Source organism: Zootoca vivipara, chromosome 8 (assembly GCF_963506605.1).
Source record: "Zootoca vivipara chromosome 8, rZooViv1.1, whole genome shotgun sequence".
Classification (NCBI taxonomy): domain Eukaryota; kingdom Metazoa; phylum Chordata; class Lepidosauria; order Squamata; family Lacertidae; genus Zootoca; species Zootoca vivipara.
Genome location: NC_083283.1, coordinates 11,442,384 through 11,459,999, shown reverse-complemented (window position 1 = coordinate 11,459,999; position 17,616 = coordinate 11,442,384). Strand labels below are relative to the sequence as shown.

Sequence of the window (17,616 nt, the reverse complement as noted above, 5' to 3'; positions counted from 1 at the left end):
TGCGGCTTCCCATTCCCCATCCCCAGTTAATACGGTTGACACGAGAGTGTTATCAGTTGTCATAGTCATAGTAATGATGCAGATATGATGTGTGGGAGCCTCTTAGTCATTTGGTCTTGAACAGGGGAAAGGAAAGTCCGCTTCTGGCCTTTTCCATCCTTCTCAGGGGCATCGCAAAGCCCATTGATAGGGACTTCCCCCTCTGCACTCTCAGGAGGTTCAGATATTCAAATCGGCCAACAGGTTTTCTCGCCCTGTTGCAAATTTGCGGGCTCCCTTTAAAGGGAGTTTCCAGCCGCGTGGGCTGATCTTAGTAAGCCAGCATTTAAATAGATACCTCGTGGGTTAGCAACCTTGGTTGTAAGAAAAAGGGGGGCGGGAGGAGAGAGGCATCCTTGACAGGTTGGTTTCTGAGAAGTGTAGCGAACTTCCCCAAGTGTGATTGAAAACAAAAGACATTTTTTTAAGAAAAAAATTGCTCGGGTGATCAAATATTCTTCGGCTTGGACCTCTTAAGAGACCAAAGAACAAAGTCTCTTGCCCTCGCCCTTTTCCTCGCTCTGCTTCCATGATGCTCTTTAAAGGGGTTTAAGGAGAGTTTTGGGGGTTGCGGTGCATCTTCTCGATCTTCAAAGCACTTCGCGGTCTGCGGTTTGCGGCAGTTCGGCTGGAATGGTGGAATCAAGCAAACTGTTTGCTGACTGCACTGTCTGGTGCATGCTTGCTCAGAAGTAATCCCTCAGTGTTCACAGTTGGGGCTTACTCCCTAGTAAGTGGGCTTAAGGTTTTTTAAAAAAAGAAAAGGAAAGAAAAAGTATTTATTTATTTATTTGGAACACAGTACTTGTAAACCACGTTTCCATATAGAATAATCATAAGGTGATATACAACCAATAAATAAATAAATATGCAAGGAACATAGGGAAATGCCTGAGACGAGTCAAATCGTTGGTCCATCTAGTACAGTATTGTCTACACAGGCAGGCAGCTGCTCTCTAGGGGTTCAGGCAGATGTATTTCCGAGCCCCACATGGAAACACCACAAATTGAATATGTCAGGTTTTGCATGCAGCGCATGGGGCTGAACCGCAGTCGCTTCCCCCTGAATTCTGCACAAAGTGCGGAATCTGCAACCTGCATAAATTATGCAATTAAAGCACATTTTTACTTGCCCTTATTATTGCAAATTGCAAAAAGGAGAGGGGCGAATTGCTTTGGATTGAAGGTTTGGCCCTGGTGATCCTCCTGCGACAAACTTCTGACAAACTTTGGCCCTGCCCACCCATCTTTGTACTAGAAGCTTGCCGTCCCCCCCCCCATTTAGGGGGGTGGGAGAAAAATGAATGCAAAATCCTTTGGATTTTTGAGTTCCGTTCCAACTCCTGCACTTTTTGGATTGCGGAGTGCAGGGTCCCTCGAGAAAAAGCAGCTGAGAAGTACACACTTCTAACGGCTGGCGCTGTTAGTTGTGCAAAAGGCCTTGTGTGGCTTTTTAGCAGCTGGGTGCAAGGGCGAATTCTGGAAACGGCATTTTATTTTTTACTACTGCATCGGTGCATCCTTCCATCAAGCCACCCCTTTCTCTTCCCTCTTCCTTCCCTCACACCCCAGCTGTCCACCTGCTCCATTTCCTCACTTTCCCCTTCTCTCTTCCAACCTACTGTGCTGCAGCCTTACCCTTTGAACACCGCCTGTTTGAACCCTACACCTGTGGGGAGCTGTTGCTAGCATTTCTCCGATCCCAAAGGCGGTGGCATGCTTTGGGGGTGTACTCGCCCACCCCCCCCAAAATGCTCCAAGGCCCACTCATGGCTCCCGTTGCACACTTTGAGAAACTCCTTCCTAAAGTTGAGGGCCTAAACAAACCCCCAGCTGCTCTTCCCCCCCTCTGCCACCATTTCGACAGCTTGGACTGCTGGATTTTTGAGGGAATCCTCAAGCCGCCAGCTGACCGGGCTGCTCTCCTCCTCCCTCATTGATATTCCTGGCTTGGTGCGATTCTGACAGACCACCGTGGGGAATAAAATAACATGCCAGAAGCACAGTTTTTTAACAGCCACTCTGCTTTGGAATTTGCCTTCCTCCCAACGGGGTGTGTTGTTTTCTGAGGCGTTTTGAGTGCCTCCTCCTTCCTTTATGAGTCCAACACCATGTCTTGTCATTTCTCCTTTCTTTTTGCCCTCCTGTATTTTACTTTCTTGCCGCTGTTCTACCCAGCGATGAAAATGAGCCCTGCCTTGAAGAGAAACGCCAGCATTCATCAAGGCTCCTGGCAGAATTTCTACCAGGCTCTGTGCTGGTCCTAAGGCTTGCCCCTGACACAATAGCTTTCAAGCTTTAAAACGGTTTTAACTGGATTTTAATACGGCGGGTTGTTTTGTCTTGTTATGGCCTGTCTCAAACCCTTGGTGAGTTAGGGCCTTTCTCTACATGCAGACAGGCTCTGGGGGATTGAGCAGACGAGGCCAATATTGGGTCCAACGGTCAAGAAGGCGGTTTCTGCACATGCCAGAAGTGAGGTTATAGAGAACCAGGCAGAGGGCCTTCTTGGTAGTGGCACCCTCCCTGTGGAACGCCCTCCCAGAAGATATCAAGGAAATATACAACTACAGTCGTTCCTTGGAAGTCGAACAGAATCCGTTCGGAAAGTCCGTTCAACTTCCAAAACGTTCGGAAACAAAAGTGTGGCTTCCGATTGGCTGCAGGAAGCTCCTGTAGCCAAATGGAAGCCATGGAAGCCCCGTCGGACGTTTGGGTTCCAAAGAACATTTGCAAACCGGAACACTCACTTCTGGGTTTGCGGAGTTCGGGAGCCAAAACGTCCGAGTACCAAGACGTTTGGGATCCAAGGTATGACTGGATCTGACTTTTAGAAGACATCTGAAGGCAGCCCTGTTTAGGGAAGTTTTTAATGTTCGATGTTTTATTGTGTTTTTAATATTTTGTTGGGAGCCACCCAGTGTGGCTGGGGAAACCCAGCCAGATGGGCGGGATATAAATAATTATAATATATTATTATTATTATTATTATTATTATTACTACTACTACTACCACCACTACTATGATGAAAGGCAGGTAAGAAATAACAACATGATAGTTATTATTTTATTTTATTTACAGTGGTGCCTCGCTACACAAATTTAATTAGTTCCATGGGTCTTTTCTTATAACGAAAAATTCGTCTAGTGAATCCCATAGGAATGCATTGAATTTTTTTTTTAAAAAAAAATGCCCATAGGAACGCATTAATTGAATTTCAATGCATTCCTATGGGAAACTGCGATTCGCTAGAAGAATTTTTCATAAAACGAATTCGTCTAGCGAGGCAACCTCCACTCGAAAAATCCTTTCGTTAAGCGGAAATTTAGTTAAGCAGGGCGTTCGTTAAGCGAGGCACCACTGTATTTTGAAACATCGGCTCCTCCTAAGAGCATTCTGAGGTTGATCGATGTCTATTGGGCATCTATTCAAATATGCCGCCATTTTTCATATCATTTGGGGGAGCTGGATCATAGAGGAGGAGCAGAAACCAATATGGCACCCTCCAGAGGTTGTGCACTACAATTCCCACCACCCCTGGCCATTGTCCATGCTTGCTGGGGCTGATGGGAGTTGTAGGCGGACAGCTGTAGCTGGAGGAAACCACATTGGCTGCTTCTGTTAACAGAGTAACACCATGGAATTGCAGGAAAGGGTGAAACGAGTAGTTTCTTCCACCTACCTAGCGGCCTACAACAGAAGCCCATTGCCTCATTGCATTCGCAGTCCACAGTGAGGTCCGTAATGTAAGCTTATTAACAGCCTGCTCCATGCCTCAGTTAATCCCAAGTATTTGAAGGTCAGTATTCTGGCTCCATTCCCCTGAACGCAGTAGAGGGGGTATGCCCTGGAATTTTAATACGCCTGGGCTGCTGTTGTGCACTGCAAGTTTGTTTGATTAAAAGTGGCGTAAAGCGCCTCCCCATTTCCATCACATATTTCGCCGTTGGCTCTTTATGAAGAAAAAAGCCACTGGATTCTGGAACGCTTGCCAGGAAGCCAAGTTGGGTCTGCCAGGCTGGAAGTCCTTGTGGTAAAATGGTGGCCTTGCGAGATGCAAATCTCAGCATGAGCTGGCGGGCGAAGACAGCGAAACGTTTTTTATATAAGTTAAAGAAAAACCCCAAGCAAATCTTGGACTGTGGATCAAAGCGAGAGGGGAGGCTGTGCTAAATTTATTCCCCACACAACCATCAGGGCTTTGTGGCATTGCTCTGTAGGGGAAATATTGATGGTCTTGTAAATACTGTATAAAGTTATGACAATGGGAGTCTGCATGTCCTGAGGTCCCAGGGCATTGGAGAACTTAATTTCTGAGCCCATGAGAAGGATGTAATGAAATCCTACGCTCCCAAATAATATTATTTAGCACTGGGTAGCTCAGTTGGTTATTGTGTGGTGCTAATAATGCCAAGGTTGCAGGTTCTATCCCTCTAGGGGACAGCTGCCGATTCTTGCATTGCAGGGGGTTAGACTAGATGGTCTTCATGGTCCCCTTCCAACTCTATGAAGTGTTCAAAGATCTTCACATGCATTACCTGAGAAAACCTAGCTTGCAACAACCCCAGTCAGTAATAATAATAATAATAATAATAATAATAATAATAATAATAATAATAATAATATTATACCCCGCCCATCTGGCTGGGAACAGAATATTAATGATAATAGTAATAATATTAATGATGATGATGATGATGATGATGATGATGATATTAATAATAGTACGCTTCGGTTTGAGTACTTTCAGTTTAAGTACTCCGCGGACCCATCTGGAACGGATTAATCCACTTTCCATTACTTTCAATGGGGAAGTTCGCTTCAGGTTAAGTACGCTTCAGGTTAAGTACAGACTTCTGGAACCAATTGTGTACTTAAACCAAGGTATCACTGTAATAATAATAAAGTGGCAAAACATCAAACATTAAAAACTTCCTAAACAGGGCTGCCTTCAGATGTCTTCTGCAAGTCGGATAGTTGTTGATTTCCTTGAAATCTGATGGGAGGGCATTCCCCGGGGCGGGCGCCACTACGGTACCAAGAAGGTCCTCTGCCTGGTTCCCTGTAACCTCACTTCTCGCAGTGAGGGAACCTCCAGAAGGCCCTTGGCCCTGGACCTCGGTGTCCAGGCTGAATGATGGGGGTGGAGACACTCCTTCAGGCATACTGGCCCAAGGCCGTTTAGGGCTTTAAAAGTCAGCATCAATACTTTGAATTGTGCTCGGAAACGTACTGAGAAGGCAAGTAGTATTCTTTGCCTACTGCAGATGGCTTAAACACTACTTACTGAATTCATGGGAGAGGCAGAATTCAAACTTGGGCCTTCCTGGCTCACACCGCTGCTTCTCAACCACTATTTATATCCTGCTTTTCTGACTCTTAAGTGGTTTGCAGTATTTATAAGCATGTGACTGATAAAATACCGAGAATTGCATGCTTAAAAACGGCAAGAGGGCTTTACCAGCCCTGCCCTTGCAGGAACCGGCACCCGATGTTCTCTCCCCCAGAGCAGTTGCTGCTGTATGGCACGATGGCGGGGGAAAGGATAGTCCTGCTGAAACAGAAACAGCAGCTGCTAGAATGGTGCATGCTCTAGTTATCTCCCGCTTGGACTACTGCAATGCGCTCTATGTGGGGCTACCTTTGAAGGTGACTCGGAAACTACAACTAATCCACAATGCGGCAGCTAGACTTGTGACTGGGAGCAGCCGCCGAGACCACATAACACCGGTCTTGAAAGATCTACATTGGCTCCCAGTACGTTTCCGAGCACAATTCAAAGTGTTGGTGTTGACCTTTAAAGCCCTAAATGGCCTCGGTCCAGTATACCTGAAGGAGTGTCTCCACCTCCATCATTCTGCCCGGACACCGAGGTCCAGCACCGAGGGCCTTCTGGCAGTTCCCTCGTTGCGAGAAGCCAAGTTGCAGGGAACTAGGCAGAGGGCCTTCTCGGTGGTGGCGCCTGCCCTGTGGAACGCCCTCCCAACAGATGTCAAAGAGGAAAACAACTACCAGACTTTTAGAAGACATCTGAAGGCAGCCCTGTTCAGGGAGGCTTTTAATGTTTAATAGATTACTGTGTTTCATTTTTCTGTTGGAAGCCGCCCAGAGTGGCAAGGGAAACCTAACCAGATGGGCGGGGTATAAATAAAAAATATTATTATTATTATTATTATTATTATTATTATTATTATTATTATTTCCTTTACCTGTCTCTCTCTGGCCACATCTGCACCTTATGTTTAAAGAACTCTTATCCCACTTTCGCAGTCCTGGCTTCCTGGCACCATGTTGTCTTCCCCACCTTCTCCAACAGTCTCGCCTCCAAGCTGCACAAGCTCTCTGCCCTGGGCAGGCGGCACAGCTCTGGAGGCCAGCAAAGCGGCTCATTCCTGAGTCTGACATGCCACCAGGGCAGCAGGGCTGCCTGTCCAAGCATGGCATATGCCCCTGCGACCACCCCCCACCCCCACCATGCTACCACATGGGACGACAACACCAGCCAAGGACCAGTTGCGGGAATACGCTGCGCAAAAGGAAGCGGCGGCGCTGTTCGCGGCGCTTGTGCACGGCATGTCTGCTTCCCCCCTCAGAGGCTTTTCTGCAATCCCTCTTCTCGTGAAAAGCGTCAAGGCAGAATTCAAAGGCCCGTTGACTGGCATTTAACTCTGTTTACCAAGTCCTTGGAGGGCACAAAAGGTCGTTTTCCTGAAGGCCGCCGGTGGGGAGGGGGGCAGGCAGGCTCGTAAACAGTGCGACCGCACGGGCCTGTCACATTCCTTCATGAAAGGAGAGAGTGTCTGCCGCCGCGGTGAAAATCTGACAGAGGAAAGAAAGATGAAAGCTTGGGGTTGGTGCAAGGGTTGTCGAGGGGAACTCTGGGCGGGTGGTTTTGTTTTTTTGTTTTTGGCCTTTGCTGCCTGTCTCTTTCCGAATCCCCCTCCCAGTTCTTGCTCCTGCAGCCGAGGTGGCAGTTGGGAGGAGAGCGGAGGCAGGGTGGGGAGAGGCGCGAGACATCTTTTGAATGGTTGCCAAGGCTGATTTAATTAGCTGCATTGAATTCATTAACTCCCCACCTCCCCTCCGCAAATGACGAGTCTGCCACGAAGCACAAATTAGGAGTTGCGAGCATCGGCGGAGCGCAACGCTGACCTGCCAAAAGACCCAGCAAAGCAGAAAAATTGACCTACTTTCATCAAATCTGAAGGGATCGCCTTTTAAAGCTCTCCTTGGATAGACACTAAGCTCCGGCTCTCCCTCTTCCTCCTCTTTTCTCTGTCTGGTGCGCTCTCTCTCTTTCTCTCTTGCACACACAGCTTTCTCTGCTTTTAATCTCCCCCGCTGCCTGAGGCTAAACCAGAAAATCCGCACCTCTGATCATCAAATGCAAGCGAGGTTCCCCCATGTGGAGCTGCCCGCATGCGCGGGCATACAGAACACCTTTGCGAGTCAGCGGGTTGCATTGAGAGCTCAGGCGCTCTCTCTGTGCAGGGTAGCCGAGTTGATTCTGAGCGGGATTTCTCTGGTCGCATAGGGACACAGAAATTGCATACCGGTAGTTGCAAATGTCTAAACCAGGGCCGACCCGAGTTATACCTTGTGGTATTTGGTGATCACTCGTAGCAGAGTAAGATTGTCTTCCATGAAAACGGTTTTAACAGTGAGTCTGTAAGTGATTGTGGAGGCCAATTCTGCATCCACACATCCTTCCACAGTGGGGACATAGGTTTCTGGGTAGGAGTTGATCACAGTGAGGTTTTGCCAACATGCCTTCCTCCTAGCTCATTTCTCCCTTTCGTCCTGAGTCCATGCTTCTTCAAAGTCTAGGAAGCCTTTCATGAAGGCTGTTCTCCAACTGGAGCGCTTGCAGGCCAGTGTTTCCCAGTTGTCCGTGTTTATACTACATTTTTAAAGATTTGCCTTGAGAGAGCCTTTAAACCTCTTTTGTTGACCAACAGCATCACACATTCCATTTTTAACTTCAAAATAGAGTAGTTGCTTTAGAAGATGATAATCAGGTATATGGGGTATTAGGGGAGGGTACATCATGCTCCTTCTGGGACACATCATGCTCCTTCTGGGATAGTTTGTCCACCTTTGGTCCCCACCCTGCATCCAGCTCTTACCTGTAGCTCCTAGAAGGTGTCGGCATGTGACAGCAGCCACACCCTGGGAACTGGCCAGCTAAACCAGGTGAGGGCAGCCAATGGGTCTCAGACCCCCAGTGAGTTAGGGATTTCCCCTGCATGTGAAGACCCACTCCAACAGATTGAGCGGACAAGACCAAAAGTGGGCCCAACGGTCAAGAAGGCAGTTTATGTACATTCTGCAGATGGGGCCTGCCAACCTGTGAAGGTAACCCCTCTCTAGGAGAAGGAAAACTCTGGTCCTAAACCTGTGCTGCCTTGTACGATATCTTCGGGAGAAGTAAAGACTAAAGAGTAAACCGTCTGTGGCAGTGAGTTCCACAGATTTAAGGATGTGCCACCTGTCCTAAATCTACTGCCACCCAGTTTCACCGAAGTTTTAATTTCATGAGATATGTGGAGAGAGAGGGAACCCCGCCATAAATGCCTAATATGACCCCAACATGCACACTTTTTTGTGTTTCAGAGAAGCCTGGGGGTTTCTGAAGAAGCTTATCAGGGATTCCTTATGGAGAAGATGAGTAATCGCAGGCACCCTTTTCCCTCTCCAAAAGACAGCTTGTGCACAGTTAGCGGCAGCGAGTGTGCTCTGAGGTCGGACTCCCGGCTCATCCATGGAACTCTGTGTGTGTCCTGGAACGATTCCCAGAATATGCAGGAGTTCTGTGATAGGCAAGTCTTTATCAGAACGATTCCTTGGAAGTTAAAAAGACCGGACACGTCACTGACCGGCAATGTCTCTTTCTCAGCCTCACCATAGCTGGAGATGCCAAGGATTGAATTTTGAGGGTGTTATGTGCAAAGCATCGCACAACCACGGAGTTATAGGCCTTCCCTGGTTGATCCTGATTTCTTTCTTTTCTTTTTTTTTAATGGGAAGGGCCAAGGAGCTATGAAGCCACTCAGAATCATAAGCCACCACTCTGTCTTCTTGATACTTCGTCCCACACACATTCCAAGCATAACTTCATATAGCTCATAAAGCTGGGAACTTGGGAACAGATTCTCCAGAAAGAGGTTTGTGGGTCTGATACCGCATTTCTCACATTTTCTCCGACGATGTGAAATCATGGTATACACCCAACCTTTACCTATCTGTGCCTTTGCCTTAGTGCAGATATAAAACTGCATGCTGCATTTCTCATAGTGCTAGGTATTTATTATTGTTGTTGTTGTTGTTGTTGTTGTTGTTGTTGTTATTAAAAGTGTCTTCCTATCCTTCTCTTCAAAGGAAAAAGCTCTCTTGGCAGCTTGCAGGTCAAAAGGAAACAAGACCGTCGCTGCCCTCAGGCTCACGATCTAAGCAACATGACGCAAAAGGAAAAGGGAATGGGGAGGGAGGAGGAAAAAAGCAAGCTCAGGCACCAGTTCTTATAACAATCAGATGGGATAGAAATAGTAGACACACTCCCGACTCGTGGAGAGCAATGGGTGTAGCAATGGAAGGGACAGGGCGAGTTTGCTAAATAATAATGAATAATAATAAATCCTATTAATATGTGATATAATTTAATATGGTCCTTAGCCAAAGGAAAGCAGAGCAATACATTTTGGCAGCAGCTAGGTAATACCGTGTTTCTCCAAAAATAAGACACCGTCTTATATTTTTTTTTTCCTCAAAAAAAAAAAACACGGTGGCTTATTTTCAGGGGATGTCTTATTTTTTTAAAATTAAGTATGGTACAGTTTAACCTGCAAGGTTAAACTGCCTACCACTATGGCTTATTTTCGGGGGTATGGCTTATTTTCGGAGAAACAAAACCTGCAAACCACAAGATTCACCCACGCATACTAAGACCTCACACTTTTTTGTTAGTAGACCTGGTTTGGTTACGATCCTGCCAGCACTTGCCACCTGAATTTGCTGTTAGAGAGAGCAACTATCCCTTTGTTGGAATACAGGTGACCGTCATATCCTTGCATTGTGTGTAAAACAAAAAACATTTAACAAAGCAACCCCAAATTAATACCAAGTTATGTTCCCTTTGCATGTTTTGTTAGCCCCTTTGTATCGTGTGAGTTATAAAATCTATTGCAGTAACTGGCTATATGCACTACCGTAACTGAGGCTCAATGAAGACCTTCATATCTTAGCTCCTTGAATAGCCTCCCTTGCATCTAAACACTTGTGTTGCCCAGTGAGGAAGGAAACTAGAGGGAGCTGGGTGTCAATTATGTTCTAAAACCAACGATGTCTTTGCAAATGGCTTGTCCTTAATTTGGCTCCAAGGACCAGCCTTGCACAAGAGCTTCTCTGATGCTCCTTACATAGCCTCCCCCTTTCCCCTTTGCTTCCCACGGGGCTGCATGATGCTTCGTTTCAGATGGGCCCCGTGAATTAACATATTGTAACTCAGTGCCGCTCAGGTAATTGCACACTCGGTCAACTGCTTGCCCAGACACAAAGCACCCTTCACCTTCTTTCAGACCACGCTATAAAGTATCGCCGGCTAGCTCTCAACTCAGGGGAACATGTGGGGTGGAGGGCTGCCAGTCACAAAGGCAGGGCTGTCTGCGCCTCGTCTAGGAAGACGGACGACTGTTGGGGAAATCGGATTAGCGGTGGAGGAATGGCAGAACATCGGTGCTGGGAGGTTCAGAACATTAAGATAACATTCATTACAGCTTGGAGCTGTTACTACTCCCTGCCCCTAACCAGGGTGATTTTTGCTCACCACAGGGGAGAAAATTATGCTTGATCCTTCATCCTTTGAAAGTGGATCAGAGGACACCTTCGAGCTTCTAAGTTTTACTTTTAATGTATTTGTTGATGGGTTTTTCAAGAGGACAATGCAGCTAAAGAAGCAACGGTTAGCTTGCATGCCCCCTTTCCCTCATCTGCGAGCATCTAGTTTTCTTGTGTACCTGTGTTAAGGGAAGTATAAATTCCATACTGAAAAGATGAAGAGAGCCTGCTGGATCAAACCAAAGACCCACTTGTTTATATATATATATATATATATATATATATATATATATATATATATATATATACCTAATTTTATTTGTACACCACCCATGCACAGTTCAAACCATGCTCAAGGCAGCTTTGTGGGATATATTCAGGCAAAAAAAAAAGGCGAAGGAGTAAATTGATGCTTTTGAATTATGGTGCTGGAGGAGACTCTTGAGAGTCCCATGGACTGCAAGAAGATCAAACCTATCCATTCTGAAGGAAATCAGCCCTGAGTGCTCACTGGAAGGAGAGATCCTGAAGCTGAGGCTCCAATACTTTGGCCACCTCATGAGAAGAGAAGACTCCCTGGAAAAGACCCTGATGTTGGGAAAGATGGAGGGCACTAGGAGAAGGGGACGACAGAGGACGAGATGGTTGGACAGTGTTCTCCAAGCTACAAACATGAGTTTGACCAAACTGCGGGAGGCAGTGGAAGACAGGAGTGCCTGGCGTGCTCTGGTCCATGGGGTCACGAAGAGTCGGACATGACTAAACGACTAAGCAACAACAATTAATTAAAAAAATTCCTTCCAGTAGCACCTTGGAGGCCAAGTTTGTCATTGGTATGAACTTTTGTGTGCATGCACACTTCTTCAGATACACATGAAAGCATGCACACAAAAGCTCATACCAGTGACAAACTTAGTTGGTCTCTAAGGTGTTACACCTGGAAAAAACCCTGATCTTGGGAAAGATGGAGGGCACAAGGAGAAGGGGACGACAGAGGACGAGATGTTTGGACAGTGTTCTCGAAGTACGAATGTGAGTCTGACCAAACTGCGGAAGGCAGTGGAAGACAGGAGTGCCTGGCGTGCTCTGGTCCATGGGGTCACGAAGAGTCGGACACGGCTAAACGACTAAACGACAACAAAGGAGTAAACCCTGCACAAATATGAAGGAGCCCCTAAGATGATTGCAAGGTGCCTTGTACACTTCCTTCTGGCAATCCCTGGAGCTAAATCTTAAGTCATGTCAACACCTCTATCCCAGATGAGGCCTTGTCTTGGAAAGGAAGCTTCGCCTGTATTTTCCCACTGGTCTGTAATCTCCCGCTCAGTACTCCAGATAACCAAAATCCTACCATTTATTATATTTCTAGGGTTCAGGGTGCGTCCCTCCCCCAAAATCTATAACACCATTGTATTTGGGTCAGTTAACCTGCTGTGTCTTTGGGTGTGCTAGGGTCGCAGATCAGTGCAGTGGTGCCCAAGGTGAGCTGGACCGGACACACCTGGGATGCTTGTACAGGTAAATGCTACAGGGGTCACCCCTGCAGCTGCCCTGTGTAAACCACGCCCCACTTTCCTGTAAGGATGAGGCGTGTCAGAACTATTTGAAACCAGCCGCATTTCTGACCTTGCAGTGTCTAGGCCGGGAGTGTTTATCATTGTTAAAGCATGTTGCACTTTTTGAGGTCTGCTGGTAGCAACACAAAAATGTTCCCCTTCAGGGAGAATCTTGCTGCTTCTAACCGAGATGATATTTCGCGCATTTTTATCTAACGTGGCACAAGAAGCGGAGACCTTGAATTGCATTTTAATGCTGGATTTCAATGACAGGAATAGAACAAAATGACGCTCATCCGCCTGCCTGACACGGCCTTGTCTTGTTTTGTTGCTTCAAAAAGACCTCCATCCCCTCCTGCGTGTTCCTGGGAACGAGAGGCAGAAACAACACATTATTTGTGTGGGCTGCAGATGTTCCCAAGTGGTAATGAAAGGAGGAGATAAATGCAGGAAAACTGCAAAATAGGTTGAGCCTAGAACACAAGTAAAGGTCGGACACTGTGACAGGCATCAATGTTATACTTCCCTTGAAGTAGTGAAGTCCCCCAAACCGACTGACGGTATGGAATCTACATAAACATTCCAACCTCTCAAGGAATGGCACCGCAGCAAAGTTTGTCGTTTGGTTCCACAAAACAAGTCCCTGAGGTTTCTTGGCTTGTAGCCCGTACAATTCAATTAGTTTGAGAACTGGATTAAATTTCTTGTGTATAATGAATGCCGAGAAGCATTTCCCGTTCCAGATTTATGGCTAAAACTGCAGTTTCTAACTAAAGCTACACAAGTCTACCATCTTCCGAGGGAGTCCGTTCCACTCTCAAACAGCTCTCTTACTCTCAGAAAGTTCTTTCTGATGTTTAGTTGGAATCTCCTTTCTTGTAACTTGAAGACACTGGTTCGAGTCTCGCCCTCCATAGCAGGAGAAAACAAGGTTCCTCCACCTTCCATGTGACAACCCCTGAGATATTTGAAGATGGCTATCCCATCTCCTCTCAGTCTCCACTTCTGCAGTCTAAACAGACCCAACTCCTTCAACCGTTCCTCATCAGGCTTGGTTTCTAGACCCTTGGATCATCTTGGTCGCCCTCTTCTGCGCACGCTCCAGCTTGTCAACACCCTTCTTAAATTGTGTTGCCAATCAGAATAAAGATACGGCACAGAACAAATATTAAAACGAAACATAAATTGTAGTCACCAGCCAGCACAGTCGAGGCATACCGGTATGGAAGTTGCACTCCCAACGAACACCTGGAAGGAGAAATGTTGCCCACTCTTAGTCTAAACTGACTGGCTGTTCAGGTATTTCAGACAGGGAGTCTTTCCCAGTCTTACCTGAAGACGCTGGGTATCAAATCTGGGATTTTCCTGCATGGATCACAGATGCTCTGCTGCTGAGCTACGGCCTTTCCTTGGTGGGCTGACTTTGTATAAGGTTAAGTGGGTGAGGAGCACACAATGTTCCCGAGAAGGACTATCTCAAGGCCCTTTTGCTAGAACAGCCAGCTGGAGTTCATAATACACACTCTCCAACGGTTAGCTGTAGTGGTGATCCTGCCTCCCTTTGTACCTAAGCAGCCCTGAGCACTCGGTTTGGATCAGGGTGGAGGGACACAAGCAGTTCAAATAGCTAAGATTGGCACGGGCAGAGAACCATGCCTACAGCACAATCTCTCCCCCCCCCCCGACTTGGCGCACACATGCGCCATAGAAAACGCGTCCTGGGGGGGGGGGGTTGATTGCCCCGCTGAGTTTCAGTGAAACATCTGCAGGATCTGAACGGAGAATAGCAATGGTTTCTTCTCCCCCGTTTACCCCCCTCTTTTAAGGGGGAACTAGGCTATTTTTGAAACGCCTCCTTACACATATTTTCTGCCAGCAGCCAGCTCAAATTAGTCACTTGGGAGTTCCTGTTCCGTACGGCGAAAATGAAGGCAGATTTTCATGAATGGGGTTTGCGAAGGATGGCAAGGTCATGCGAACGGCTGCTTTGTTTAAATAGAAAGGTCGCGGAGCTCGTTTTGTTTACTTGTTTTGTTTGGCTGCCGTGCACTTCTGAGAGGTGTGCGCTGGTGACTTGGTTCATTTCTCTGAGCCATACAAATGATTATTTCAATGAATGAATGAATGAATGTCCCAAACCTCCAAATGCCCTCCAAATGTTTCGGACAATAGCCCCAGCCATCATGACTGGAATGACCATTGTCCTTTTCTGCAACAGAATGAGCGTCCATCTGAGCTGCCTACCAGCAATGCGCACCCACTTGTTTCTGGAAGGGGAGAAGGGGTTCAGAAGCAGGGCATGATGGGAATCTCCACTTTCTGGTCCATCCCCAACATCTGGCAATCATCCTAGAACTAAAAACAAAAGTGGGGTTTCAGGTTTTTTTTATTTTGAGGGGGAGGGGAATTTCGTTGAAATTTGCCTGCAGAAATTTGCATTAACCATTGCATACAGATAATTTTAAAACCAAAACGAATCTCAAATTGAGAATATTTAAATGTGCATAGTGAGAATCTCCGCTTGAGAATATTTAAATGTTACACTCTTCTGTTCTGTTAGGAGCTTAATTTCAGGGTATTTTTTGGGAGGGGGATTAATTTGCAAACATAAATGCTATCATCGTTTGCAATTTGCTTTATGGGTTCCCCCCTTCCAATCAAGCAGTTTATAAATTTTATGAAATAATAATAATAATAATAATAATAATAATAATAATAATAATAATAATAAAATGTGAGTTTCAGCCCCAAAATATGGAACCCGCTGGTAGCTCAAATTTATCACATTTCTATGGTTGCTAAGGTGGCAAATTCCAAAGTGGTACACTAACATCACAAGTGTGCCTGTGAGGGTGGTAGCTAGGGTTGCCACGCGTCCTCTTTTTCCAGGACACATCCTGTTTTTCAGAAGTAAAATGTCTCTGGCTATACTTTCTGGATGAGAACTAGACATAACTGGTGGTTGAAGACTTGCTTCCTTCTTTTCTTCTCCTGCCCCCCCTCAGCAGTATATCACAGCTTCTGTAGCCTACATATCGTAGGGGTATTTAAAATGTGAGTCCCTCATGGCATCCTCTTTTTTTTGCTCTTCAAAATATGGAAACCCTAGACTGGTAGGACTGAGAGAGCTTACCTTCCAAGTCCCGGACTGCAGAATCCGGGACCGGCAGCCGTGTGACACCGGAAGTTGCGTCGACGTAACTTCCAGTGTCGCTTTGCCCTTCTATGGGCACCAAAAATGGCCGCCGCCGGCTTCAAAAGTCGCTTCTGCACATGACCGGAAGTGTGCTGACGCAATGTCCGGTGTCACTCCGCCCATCTATGGGCACCAAAAATGGCCGCCGCCGACACCGGAAGTCGCGTCTACACACTTCCGGACATGCGTAGATACGACTTTTGAAGCCGGCAGCGGCCATTCTTTGGTGCCCATAGAAGGGCAAATCAGAAAAAAAAAAGGCCGCCGGCAGGAGAAAATAACGGAGAAAAACGGGAGACGAAGTGATACAGGGGACCACCGGGGAAAGGTAAGTAAAAATGGGGGTTTCCCGGGGGAAACGGGGTACTTGGCAGCTATGCTCCACAGAAGATCTCAGAAACTGGGCAGGTTCTTATGAAGAAAGACAATCCTACAGGAGGATTTCAGGAGGAGCTACAGATAACAACCAGGAGTTTATAGCTATGTCCATAGGTGGACATTCTGGCTTGGGAGAGATATATGATGTGCTTGTTCCTCCTCAACATTCAGACCAGGGTTGGGAAGCCTGTGGCCATCAGAAGCTCCTGGACCGCAGCTCAGATCATCAAGGTCTGTTGGCCATGCTGGTTGAGACATCGAGAAGGCAACACATTTCCCAACCCTGCACTAAAGGACTGCAGGAAACAGAACTGGGAAAGAACCCAGTCTGAGATACCAGAGAGGCCACAGCAAGTTGGGGCAGGCCGCCCCAGGCTCGGTGCTCTGACCTGGAACGAGGCGGCTCCCCGTGCCACTTTGTACAGGAATTCAGTCACCCCTGAGATGCGGCCCTTTGTGCCAGGCGAGAGCAACAACAGCCCTCCTTAGAAAACCCGTCGAAAGGCAATGGCAAGTAAATGTCAGGTTTCTCTCTCTCTCTCCTTCCCCTCTCTCCCTCTCTCCATTTTCAGTCAAGTGCTTTTAACTTCAGGGAAAAGAGAAATAACTGTGCCAAAGGTCGATGTGTTCCTGGGCATGGTGCCCCAGCTTTGAAGTGCAGAAAATTGCTCGCGTTGTATTGAAAAAGAAAAGAAAGCAGAGACGCTGCCATTTCACCTGACAAGGCTCCCCGCTCCCCCGCCAACCACCAAGAAGACCCAACTGCAAACCTTGGCTGGGGTGGCGAACGGCATGCGGTGGCATATTTTTGCACCGCAGCTGCTGGTTTCTCCTGTCGTCGTATTCGAGGGGTCAATGGTTTCTTGGTCATAGCTTGCATTGCATGCAATGCTGAGAGGGAAATCAGCAGAACAGCGCAGACTTTGCCTGCAGACCATTTCAGTTTCCGGTTTAAAAGGCCAGGTGCCAAACGATGGGTAAGAACCTGTTCACCCAAAACTACCACCCTCCTTCCCTTTGGGCAGCAAGGTTAAAGCAGTTTTCTATTTGACCAAACATTAGGGGAAGGGAAGAACTTAGGAAGCTGCCTGAGACTGAATAAGAGTATTGGCCCATCTAGCTCAATACTATTTCCACTGACTTGCAGCCAGTGTTTTTGAGAGGTGCTTCTCCTAGTCCTACCTAGAGATGCCGGGGATTGAACCGGGGGCCTTCTGCATGTAGGTGGTGCTGTGGTCTAAACCACTTAGCCTCTTGGGCTCACCAATCAGAAGGTCGGTAGTTTGAATCCCCATGAAAGGGTGAGCACCCATTGCTCTGTCCCAGCTCCTGCCAACCTAGCAGTTCAAAAGCATACCAGTGCAAGTAGATAAATAGGTACCACTGTGGCGGGAAGGTAAATGGCATTTCCGTGTGCTCTAGTTTCCGTCACAGTGTTCCATTGTGCCAGAAGCGGTTTAGTCATGCTGGCCACATGACCTGGAAAGCTGTCTGTGGGCAAACGCTGGCCATACCTGCCAAGTACCCCGTTTTCCACGGGAAACCCCCGTTTTTACTTACCTTTTCCCGGTGGTCCCCCGTATCACTTGGTTTCCCGTTTTTCTCCGTTATTT

At 47.1% G+C, this 17,616-nt stretch overlaps 1 long non-coding RNA gene across 1 annotated transcript; it reads right to left on the bottom strand.

Annotated features, from left to right (window-relative positions):
* Positions 1–12,666: 12,666 nt before the first annotated feature.
* On the bottom strand, positions 12,667–16,853 carry LOC118090467 (uncharacterized). The gene is made up of 3 exons (XR_004693257.2): positions 16,774–16,853; positions 14,674–14,784; positions 12,667–12,794 (listed from the first exon to the last, which is right to left on the bottom strand). It is a non-coding gene; the product is annotated as an uncharacterized LOC118090467 (long non-coding RNA).
* Between the last annotated feature and the right edge of the window lie 763 nt (positions 16,854–17,616).